The sequence below is a fragment of the Mercurialis annua genome, linkage group LG5 (genome assembly GCF_937616625.2).
Source record: "Mercurialis annua linkage group LG5, ddMerAnnu1.2, whole genome shotgun sequence".
Classification (NCBI taxonomy): Eukaryota; Viridiplantae; Streptophyta; class Magnoliopsida; order Malpighiales; family Euphorbiaceae; genus Mercurialis; species Mercurialis annua.
The window spans coordinates 44120173-44132068 of NC_065574.1; the positions used below are offsets into that span (position 1 = coordinate 44120173).

The 11896-nt window shown below is 35.9% G+C and overlaps 1 non-coding gene across 1 annotated transcript; it reads left to right on the forward strand.

The window, feature by feature from the left end:
• Positions 1–11273: 11273 nt before the first annotated feature.
• On the forward strand, positions 11274–11345 carry TRNAP-AGG (transfer RNA proline (anticodon AGG)). The gene has a single exon. It is a non-coding gene; the product is annotated as a tRNA-Pro (tRNA).
• The last annotated feature ends 551 nt before the right edge of the window (positions 11346–11896 follow it).

Consider the following 11896-nt stretch of genomic DNA (forward strand, 5'->3'; position numbering starts at 1 on the left):
GGCTTTTGCCAGATGTTTATAAAGAAACCTGGTTTTGATAAAGCTATATGATTGTTTGTCTGACATGCTTAAACCGATTACTTGATGTGATAGCTGGTTTGCACCGTTGGCATTGTTTTCGGACAGGGTTGTGTTAGGATATGTGCAGTGTACACGTACTACCCTGAGTCCAGAAATGCAATCGCACGGTTTTGATTACATGTTTATCTAAATGTTTTCAAATACTTGCGAAAAGAGATTGAGACCTTTTATGTTTTCAAAACGCGACAAGTTTTTACTGTTTTTTCTAAGCTTGCTACGGATTTCGGAACAACCATTCCCATTCCCTAGCGCCGGTCTCGACACGAGTTTCTGGGCAGAAATCGGGTCGTGACAAATTTGGTATGAGAGTAAGGTTGTAGAACTGCAGTGTCTATGATAACATTGCCGATATTAGAATGAACTGTGTGAAAACTGCCAAATACTCTATATTTGGAATGGTAATAATTGAAAGTATTTCAATTCTTAAAAAGGTTTGAGACAAGGAGACCCAACTTCCCCTCTCATGTTTGTGATTTGCATGGATTATCTCTCTAGAATGCTTAACAACCCAAGTACTTCCTTTAAATTCCATAAAAATTGAAAAAATCATAAGAGTCAATGATCTTATGTCTGCATATGACTTAATGATGTTTTGTTATGGTGATTTCACCTCTGTTAATTTCTTTGTTGAATGTTTGAATAAGTTTCAAGACACTTTTAGTCTTGATATAAACCCCTCTAAAAGTCAGTTGTTTTTCTTTAATGTTGATAGTAGTGTGAAAATCAATATTCTGAACACCATGGGCTTTAGGTAGTTTATCCAATACATATCTTGGAATTCCCTTTATTTCCACTAGAATTTCTAAGTTAGATTGGAAAGGTATCACTCTAAAAATTACCAACATAATAAATTCTTGGACAACTTTGTCTTATGCTGGTAGAATCCAATTAATTTATTCTGTTCTTATGAGTATGCATGTTTTTTGAGCTTCGGTGGTTATATTAACAAAAAAGTGTTGTTAAGGATATTCACAGAGTTTGTTCTACATTCCTTTGGAATGGTTCTAATGAAGGAAAGAGTAAAGATTTAGTCTCTTGGAAAGAAGTTGTCAAACTTAAAATAGAAGTGAGGAGTCGCAATGTTCCAAAACCAAATGGAAGAGAGCGGCTAGGAAAAAGGGGACCAACTCTAGCAGTGGATCTAAAACAGGAAGGAAGAGAAAAGGGCAGAATGTCGGTGAAGAAGAAAGCTGCCAGATGGATATAGATGAAGGATGTGTGTTGAAAAAGGTTAAGGAAGGGAATGCGAACGAAATACAATCATTATCGGCCGACTTGGAAGAATACCGAGTCTGCCGTGAACAATGAAACACTTATTTTGGAAGTGTCGGGGAATGGAAAATCTCCGAACAGTCAATACGTTACGTTGTCTTATTCAACGTTATTCCCTCGACTTGGTTTTTTCATCCGAAACGAAGTTGGATGTAATAAGGATAAGTAGAGTGTTTTCTAATCTTGGTTTTGACGATGTTATTGTTGTGGATAGCAATGGGGCGAGCGGAGGGTTGGTAATGGCATGGAAAGATAGTTTAGAGGTCCACTTTCGATCGAAATCCGGAAATCATATTGATGTGGATGTGAGATGTGGAAGGTTGGGAAGTAAGTGGAGATTGACTGGATTTTACGGATACCCTAAAGATACAGATAAAGTAAAATCATGGGAACTGTTACATAAACTCTTTCTTGAAGAGCATGAAGCGTGGATTGTTGGTGGTGATTTTAACGAGATAATGTGGCAAAGGGAACGTAGCGGTGGGCACAAGAGAGATGAGAGAATGATGAGACGTTTCAGATCAGGACTGGATCAATTTCAGTTGGCAGATTTAGGTTCAAACGGATGTGAATTTACGTGGTGCAGGGGAAACGAAGATAGAAGGCCGATATTAGAAAAATTAGACTGGATTGTAGCTAATTCTGATTGGAAAAATGTTTTTCCAAATGTTATGACTTTTGTTTTGTTGAGGGAAAGCTCAGACCATGCTTCGTTGATGTTGGATACTGACTACCATATGGTTCTTAATACAGGTCGGAGGTTAAAAATGAAGAGATTTGAAGCTATGTGGGTCCGGAGACCGGATTGTGAGGAAATCATACGTGAAACTTGGGGAGGTACGGTGGGGAATAATTCTAGCTCGATAACTCTAAAAGTTGCTCAATGTTTGACTAAGCCGAATAAGTGGAATGATGAAGTTGTTGGAAATCTAAGCAGTCGAATTCGGAAACAGCGAGAAATGTTTTTCAAGCTTCAGCAAGGGAAGGTGGACTTTGATCAATACCAAATAATTCAAAAGGCGGAAACGGACCTCAATGAATTGCTACATTGTGAAGAAGTAATGTGGAAACAAAGCTCAAGAGCTCTCTGGTTGAAAGAAGGTGATAAAAATACTTCTTTTTTTCATCAAAAAGCGACTCAATGGAAGAAAATAAATTTTATTACGGGTCTTTATGATTCAAACGGGATTTGGAGTGAGGATCTAAAGGGCGTTGGTCAGATATCTATGGAGTACTTCAAAAACCTATTTAACATCTCTAATCCGATTAACATGGATGTCGCTTTAATAGGTATTCAAAACGTGCTAACAGATGACATTGTGAGAAATCTGCAAAAACCGTACTCCAGGGGTGAGATTGTACAGGCGCTGTCCCAAATGCATCAGCACAAGGCTCCGGGGCCAGATGGTATGTCCCTGCTATTTTACCAAACTTATTGGCATATTGTTGGCCAAGACGTTGGCACTCTCGTTTTGAATTTACTGAATGGAGGTCCTTTCCCGGAGAGCTTCAATCACACCCATATTGTGCTTATTCCTAATATTAAACACCAATACAGGCCAATTAGCCTATGTAACGTGGTTTACAAGTTGGTTGCGAAGGTTGTATGTAATAGACTGAAATTAGTTTTGACCCACATTGTGTCTAAGACTCAGAGTGCCTTCGTGTCGGACCGTCTTATCATTGATAATATTCTGGTGTCTTTTGAATGTTTTCACCATATGCACACGAAGCGAAAAGCAAAACAAGGATATATGGCGATGAAGCTAGATATGAGCAAGGCATATGATAGAATCGAGTGGGATTTTTTAAATGTTGTTTTGAGAAAAAATGGGTTTTCCTAATCAGTTTAGAGAGCTAATTATGAACTGCATTAATTCGGTATCCTTCTCAGTGTTGATCAATGGTGCCTTGCAAGATTGCTTCTCACCTAAAAGAGGCCTTCGGCAAGGCGATCCCTTATCGCCTTTCCTCTTTATTCTATGTGCGGAGGTTTTCTCTGGCCTGTTATGTAAAGCTGTGCATAATCAGCACATTCATGGTTTAAAATTGCTAGAAATGCTTCGGTAGTCTCGCATTTATTCTTTGCCGATGATACGGTTACATTTGCTAGAGCAAACGAGAGGGAGGGGAATGAGATAAAAAGAATCATTAAGATTTACGAAGATGCGTGTGGGCAAGTGATCAACTTCGACAAAACGGCAATTTCCTTTAGCCGAAATGTTAAATCTGACCGGTCCAAAATTCTAGCAAGAAACTTGGGGGTGAAAGAGGTAGTGCATCATGATAGATATTTGGGTCTTCCGACATTTGTTGGTAGATCAAAACGAGAAATTTTTAATATCTTGTTAGAGCGGGTGTGGAAGAAATTAAGCGAATGGAAAGAGAACTGTTTATCAAAGGCAGCTAAAGAGGTATTGTTGAAATCAGTAATTCAAGCTATCCTGACCTATACGATGGGGGGTTTTTAAGTTACCTGCTTCGATATGTTCCGAGCTGCAAAGTTTGATGTCTAGTTTCTGGTGGAGAGGCGGAGATGATAAAAAGGGTATGGCTTGGGTAGGGTGGGAAAAGATGTGTATGGCGAAGCATTGTGGAGGACTTGGTTTCAGAAATATTGAGTGTTTCAATCGAGTTATGCTTGCAAAGCAAGGTTGGAGACTTAAAGACTCGTTGGTTGCACAAATCCTGAAAGCAAAATATTTCCCGCGCTCTACATTACTAGAGGCAAAAGTTCACTCGGGAGCAAGTTACACGTGGAGGAGCATTTAAGGAGCTATTCCGCTACTCCGACAGGGGCTGCGGTGGAAGATAGGGAATGGAGATTCTGTGAAGGTTTTTGGTGACCTGTGGATGTCCAGGGATGGTCTGTTCTATTCTTACCCAAAAAATGATCAGATTGACTTGAACCTACGAGTTAGAGATCTTGTTGTAGCTAAAGGTAATGCTTGGGATGAGGAGATTATTAACAAGTCTTGTGTGGAAGTTGACGCAAATTTCATTAAAGAGATGGCTTGGAGAGGCTTAGATCAAAAGGACAAACTCATGTGGCACTATTCTAAAACTGGTTTCTTCTCGGTGAAGTCGGCTTATTTTCTGGTGAGTGATGAAAACAGCCGAGCTAGTTCCTCTAGTGACCATACTACAGGTTGTGGTATGAAATGGACAGGTATATGGAATTCGAATTTGCCTCCCAAAATAAGACATTGTATTTGGAGATTGTTGCGTAGAAGCTTACCAACAAAAAGTTCTATCCAACATAGAACTAAGATGGGAGACGGGCTTTGTAGTTGGTGTGGCAGCAGGGAAACTATCGATCACATGTTTAAAGACTGTCCGTGGGTGAGAGGGATTTGGTTCGCAAGTAGATTGGGTTTGGATACTAGACGCTTGACTGAAGGGAATTTCCTACAATGGATAGATGTTTATTTCAAGAATTTTCAAAAGGAGGACATTGAAGAGTTTTGGGGTTTGTGTTGGATGATTTGGTATTCTAGAAACTAATTTTGCTTTAATGATTTTGATATTTCTTGTGATCGTATTTTGGAGTCCACCACTAGTATTATTGCTGATTTTAAAGCAGCAAATTTGAAAACCTTAAACAATGGCTCTTCAGAAATGGTTAAATGGTTGAAACCTGAAGTTGGATGGGTGAAGTTGAATACAGATGCTAGGCAGGCTAGGGGAGGAAGTTGGAAAATGGGTTTTGTTGTCCGAGACAGTGAGAAAGAAGTGTTAGTGGCGGGGAATCGGTTGCTCGGTTCTGAAGCTGACATTATTATCGCCGAAGGAGAAGCCATTCTTTTTGGTCTAAGGATTGCGTTGGGCTGCAGTTTATGGAATATCATAATCGAGAGTGATAATGCTCAAATTATCAAGGCCTTAAATGCAGATATTTCTTACTGTAATGAAGTGGGTGATATTGTGCAAAAAATTCTCGATCTGTCATAACAATTTCCACCAAGTTCAATGGAGTTCCGTTCGAAGAGAGGGTAACAAGATGGCTCATGGTATGGCAGCTCTAGCAGAGTAGGTTGAAGACAATATCTGGATGGAGAGTTTTCCCATTGCTGTTGAAGAAGTTTGGATCCAAGAAAAAGGAGATGTTGGTTAAGTTTTTATAGCTCTTGTTATTTGCTTTTGTTCTTTCTGTGTTGCTTTTATTTGTTTCATCAAAAAAAATAACATAAGCATATGGACCAAAGCTACAATTAGTAAAAACGCCTGGCATATTCTCAATAATATTGATTCCATGTGGGTGAGATGGATAAAAAACAGCAAAATAAAAAAGGGTTAATCCCAATAAAATACCAAACGTTTGCGATTTTTGTCAGTTATCACCAAACCTTTCAAAATTGTCTAGTTTAACCCATTTCCATTTCGGGATATTTAGAACCTTTTCTAGCCATTCGCGAAAAAAATTCAAAAACATTGTCATTCGTGAACAGGCTTAACTAGCCGATTTTGATTTGTTTCACTAGAAAATGTTTCAAATATCCCATATCAATCAAAATCGGCTAGTTTAGCCCATTAACGAATGACAAACTTTTTGATTTTTTTTTTTTGCAAATGGCTAGAAAAGGTTCTAAATATTCTAAAATGGGCTAAACTAGACAATTTTGAAAGATTTGGTTATAACTGACAAACCCGCAAACGTTTGGTATTTTATTGAAATTAACCCAATAAAAAATGATAGCTTTTGGGGAGCAAAGACCAATTTAGATGCTAACTGGATGTGGAGAGGTATGCTGAATTTGAGAAATGACCTGAAAATATTACATACTACAAGCTAAGGGATGGTACTGGTGTCAATTTTTGGAATGAAGGGGTTCATGATAATTCTTTGCTTGAGAAATTTCCTCGAGTCAAGATGAGGGATGCAGCTGTTAACAAGAATGCCAAAGTTGTTGTCCTTTGGAAAAGTAAATGGATCCTTCCAGATCCCATTGATTCAGAAACATAAGAAGCATGAAGTTATATCATAAGAAATTTTGAGCGGTCAAATGAAAGGGATAGTATAAACTAGAAGGTAGTTTATAACAACAAGTTCTATCTATCCAAGACTGGGGACTACTTCAGAGAGCATTATGATGAAGTGACTTGGCATAGACTGGTTTGGGACAGGAACTCAGTTCCCATGCACAATTTTATCCTCTGGACATTATGAAGAACAGACTTCGAACAAAGATGGGCTCAAAAAGTGGGGTTATTGATGAAAATCTCTGGGAATTTTGTCATAATTAAGTGTAAACCAGTTACCACATTTTCTATGATTGTCTAAATATTTGCAACTGTCCTAATATCAGAAGCTGGAGAAGAGTTATTAGTTGGTTCTGCAGAAGAACAAATGGTAAATCTGGTAAAGCTACTTTGAGAAATAATTTATTGACTGCAACTGTTTACAATATTTCAAAAGCTCGTAACAAGAAGATTTTCTCCAATGAAGCTCTTTGTAATGTGCAAAACCTTTAGATAGCTGTTTTTTTCTGTGTTGTTTTCTCTATTCTGAGTTTTTGTTGATAAGTTGTTAGTTTAGCTTTGTGAAGGCTTGTCTTTGAGTTGTATTCTTTGTTACAATCAGTAATGAAGCTCTTTTTGTTTGGTTTTATCCAAAATAAAAATCCACTTAATTGTCCAAATTAATTTCTTGTGGTTTCCATATTTTATGGGCTCACCGGGTATTAAAATTCTCAATTTGAATTTTAATTGTACTTTTCACAATCTCGGATGACACATGGCTTAGTTTAATAATTAAAAATTACGGGGTATTACAGCATATCCACGGATCTTCTCGTATCAAAGATCACCTGTCAATAAGAACCTCTGACAAGGATACTCTAACACAACATACCCGCGTATCACGCATGGGCAAAAAGAATAATCAAATATATCATGTCATCATAAATCCTAACTAATTTTCCCACGTAATGACAAGGCTAACAAACACTACCACATTATCATCCGTCATAAATACCTCAAATAGGTAAAATTGAAAGTCAATACTCTTTTTCATACTCTTTAATCTATATTTCACTTCTTGTTTCTTTCTCATAATCAAACTGACTTGACCGTCAGAGCGGCATCGACTCGTAATCCATTTCTGGCGTCTTTCTTGCGGTTTTTTCCTTTGTTTCAAGCGGACGTCATCAGACTTTCTAGGCACAAATCCGCTTTGATAATCTGTGAGTTATCATATCGTATCATGTAGGAGGTACTCCATCGTATATGCAAAAGAAAATACTTCATTGAACATCATCATTCATCCTCAATGTTTAGTAAACAAATCAATGAACTCCAACCAAACAAAAAGTAAACACGTAAAATCAAACCTCGACAAGAACTTCAGTGGAACTGATCCCTGTCTCTTCTTTTAATTCCTGGGCGGCTACAGTCTTAGGATCTTCACTTTCATCAATACCTCCATGTTTCGTATAGTCGTAAACAACAACTATGAAAAAAAGTATACTTTTCAAAAACAAAATGCAAATTACGAGTTATATAGAAACACTAGCTACAAGGCGTACTTTTGTATATTTATTAAAGGTAGGTCTTCGGTAATAACTGTACCTAAAATCACATGATCGACATGCTCTTCGGCTTTTGAGCATTAACCTGTAAAATGATTATCCTCTAAATTCTCAAAACCTCTTCTCCGCCATTTATTGATTCTTGATCATTAAAGCATTTGAGCCAAAACATAAAAAAGGGTAGGTTTGTTAGATTTCATCTTTAAACCAATTGGTGTTAAGTGGAGATGCCTAACCAATAATTAATCACATGTTCATTCACACACGCAATCAATGTGGGATACTCCCACTTCAACACTCCCTCTCACGCATTAGCGTGTTCGGGTCGAGCAACCAATCCCTCCTTAAGCATCTCACTTGGGCCGTGTCAAATTCAAATTGTGTGAATGGACAAAACTCTGATACCATGTTAGCTTCCATCTTAAAAACAGATGGTGTTAAGTGGAGATACCCAACCAATATTTGGACACATGTACATTCACACAAACAACTAATGATATGAAGATTACTTGATGAGGCATTTGCGAAGCATTAGGGATATCTAGTCTAGAAGCAGCAAACATCTCCTCATAGTTTACATATCTGCACAGTTAAAATATATTCAAATATATGACCAAATAATGTTATTTTTAGCTTTTACACGTTTTTCTAAGTTCTTCAATATTTCATAAATTATTGTTTCAGTTGAAAAGGGCAAGGTGGGAGTTATTTTGTTGTTCTAATTTTATCACTGATATAGTAGTTGTTAACATTTTATATTGAGATTGTGACCAACTTTGAAATCCATACATACCTAGAAATAGTATAAAAAAAACTTAATTAAAATTTTATAATTGAAGAAAAAACATGTAAGGAATACTGAATCTTCCACTAATTTTAGGAAATGGAGTACATTGATTGTAGTCCATGATAATATGTGGTGGTAATTGATAAGATGACACCATATGTGGCATTCCTGTTCTCGGTCGTTGGACCATGAGTATCCGTCTTTGCTGGTCGTCGAAGTGTAGACTGTGAATGGCAATAATCGTGAATTTTGAAGAAATTTAAATTAATTGTGATTAGATGGAAGGTTGAGGCAAGTGAGGCCTAACTCAAGTGGTTAGGTACTCCAAGTACATTCCTGAAATCTCGGCTCCGAATCTCGATAGGACTAAGTGGTTTATGGTCAATTTATTATCTAAGAACTAACAACTAAAGTAATTAGATTCTATCTATCAACAAAAAAGATATGAAAGGTTGGGAATTTGGATTTGCAGTGAAGGACTGAGCTTAATGTCTAGTGAGGATAAATTGAAGTTAAAACTATATTTTTGTATACAGGTAAATGGCTTTTAAAAAAAAAAGATTGTTGGAAGAAATAAATTAATGAGTCATTAATATAAAAATATTAAAAATTTAATTATAAGATGTAATTTTTCTACAAAATCTGAGAATATTTCAACCTTGTTGATCTATTAATTGAGACGAATTTTAGACGATTTTTTTGTAGAAATTTCATTTATGGAGAAGAGCAAACTCATCATATATGATAGGAAAACTAAAAAAAACAAAAAACAAAAAAACAACACTAAAAACTAGAAATTTAATTAGTGTGGGATGAGTAGGGGTGTAAATGAACCGAGCCGAGTTTTGGAGTGTTCATGTTCGGCTCGTTTAGCGAACAAGGTGTTCATGTTCGGTTCATGTTCAGTCGAGTTTTGAACTGAGTGTTCATGTTCGGTTCGTTTAAATTTTATAGTGTTCATGTTCGGTTCGTGTTCAGCTCGTGTTCGTTCGTTTAGCCGCTAAACGAACAAGTTCACGAACGAGCTCACGAACGAGCACACGAACGAGCTCACGAACGAGCTCGATAAGTACTAAACGAGCTCGTTCACGAACAAGCTCGCGAACGAACTCGATAAGTACTAAACGAGCTCGTTTGTGAGCCCGCTCGTTTAGCGGATAAACGAACGAAACGAACTTTTAAACGAACAAACACGAATATGAGCTGAATAAATTAAAAACAATCTAATCGAACTCGTTCACGAATATGAGCTTAATAAATTAGAAACATAATTATACAAATTAATCTAAATATGAATTAGTTCGCGAACACCTAATCGAGTTTCTAAACGAGCTTGTTCGTGAACTATATATGAGCTCGTTCACGAGCTTGTTCATGAACTCTTATTCGAACTGTTCGCGAACATAAACGAGCCGAACACCACTATGTTCATGTTCGGCTCGTTTATATTAACGAACATAAAATCAAGTTCGAGCTCGGTTCGTTTAGAATACGAACGAATATGAACCGAGCTCTTATCGAGCCGAACACCGAGCTGCTCGCAAACGACTCGGTTCATTTACACCCCTAGGGATGAGAGCATTTGAAGGATAAGGATGTGATTTAACCCCTTTTTTCAATTGAGATTAGTCTGTCATTTGACTCATTTATCACTTTTCTTACTTTGTTTGCCAAAATATTTTTTTTCCTAGTAAATCATCTACTCCTTCCGTTATTTTTAGTTTCTCATTTAGTCAATTCTTTTGTCTATAAATAATTGTTCATTTAAAAATTTAAGGTAATTTTAATTTTTATCTTTCAAATTTACCCATACTTAATAAATAACTCTATATTTTACTTTATAAAGCATTTATTAACTAATAGGGTTATAATAGTATTTTGCTTTATAATATAAGACAAAATGAGCACTATTTTGGTATGTGTTTTAAATGGACAACTAAAACAGAATAGAAGGAGTAATTCTTTTTGGAGATATTTTAAGGTAGACTCAGTCTATCACGTTATTTATGGACTAAACCTATCACATTATGACACGTCATTAAAATAATATTACTATCCAAATGTGTAAAAAAGTAATAATAAAATTACGATAATGCCACTATTCTAATGACGTGTCATAAGGTGATAGGATAGTTCACGGATAACATGGTAGACTGAATCTACCTAAGAATCTCTCTTCTTTTTGTATGAAATTGTCTAAAAATTGATGCGCCTCATTTTACACGTTGTGTAAAAAAATTAATCCCGATGGACTATTAGAGTTTGAACTTTCCATTAAAATTAAATTTAATTAATTAGTATTCAAATGGTAGTTTTTTGTATTTTTTAAAAAAATGTTTGCTTTTTATTTGAACATTTAAAAAATGGATTAAATTGATTCTTTTTTATTAGACTAGTGAATGCTACAGCTTGAAAACTTTAGGAAACAAACTTTTCTTTAATTTTAGTAATACTTTTGAAAAGGGACAGATTTGTCTTTTTACAGTTTCAGGGACTTTTGTGAAATACACCTCAAATGTGAGGAACTGTGGGTGAAAAGAGTCCAAATATTATTATCTGCTTTGAAAAAGTTGAATAGTTTTGTTTTTCAATATTTGTGCATAAAAGGGCATTTGGTCTAGTGGCATGATTCTTGCTTAGGGTGCAAGAGGTCCCGAGTTCAATTCTCGGAATGCCCCATTCATCTTTTTTCATTTTTGACTCAAACGTTTTTTAAAGATACCAAAAAAAAACGGATTGGGATTCCCTCAAGTTCATTTTGAACTTGAGGAGGTTATGTTCATGATCTACACCGTTCATTTTATAATGAACGGTATAGATTAAAAAGCACAATTTTAATCAAATCAATCTACACCGTTCATTTTACAATGAACGGTGTAAATCGTGAACATGACCTTCTCAAGTTCATTTGAACTTGAGGGAATCCCAATCCAAAAAAAACAGCGTCGCATCATATTAATCATAGGCATAAGATACAAAAAAAATCCTGAGGATTCTCCAAAAGTTTAAGATAATTTTTTTTAATTTTTAAGGTACAATTCAGCCTTCCAATTTTTTTATTGAACAAAAACACTCTTTAAATTTTTTTATTGAATAAAAAAACTCTTCTGTTAAAAAATGACAGTTAACGGTGTCACATGTATTTGAGGAAAAAATTTAAAAAAATTCTTAATATGTATAATATATGTCAATTTAATCTTCAAAGGACTTATATTTATATAAAAAAGAT